The sequence below is a fragment of the Electrona antarctica genome, assembly GCF_951216825.1.
Source record: "Electrona antarctica genome assembly, chromosome: 2".
NCBI classification, from domain to species: Eukaryota; Metazoa; Chordata; class Actinopteri; order Myctophiformes; family Myctophidae; genus Electrona; species Electrona antarctica.
The window spans coordinates 42,247,991-42,248,295 of record NC_136807.1 but is presented as its reverse complement, the minus strand read 5'-3'; positions in this window follow the sequence as shown (position 1 = coordinate 42,248,295).

Genomic DNA, 305 nt, shown 5'->3' with positions numbered 1-305 from the left:
GTTGGCACGTGTTTCTATGCAGGAATACAAATAAAATCAGATTTTCCCCTTAGGTGGCGATTCAAAGTGTATTATTGTATGTTCTAAAGCCGCATATTTTACATTCATGTAATGAATGTTTCACCTTATTTGTACATTTCCATGTCATTCAAATGTTCACATATTATGCCATGCGCAGAATCAAGACGCTAGGGTTCATGTGGTTAATTATACACAATCTGTAACACTGAGTGTTTTTTTTTTAGCTGCAACAAATTAAATTAACACTTGGGATTGCACTGTGCACGTCTATTTAAAGAGAGAGC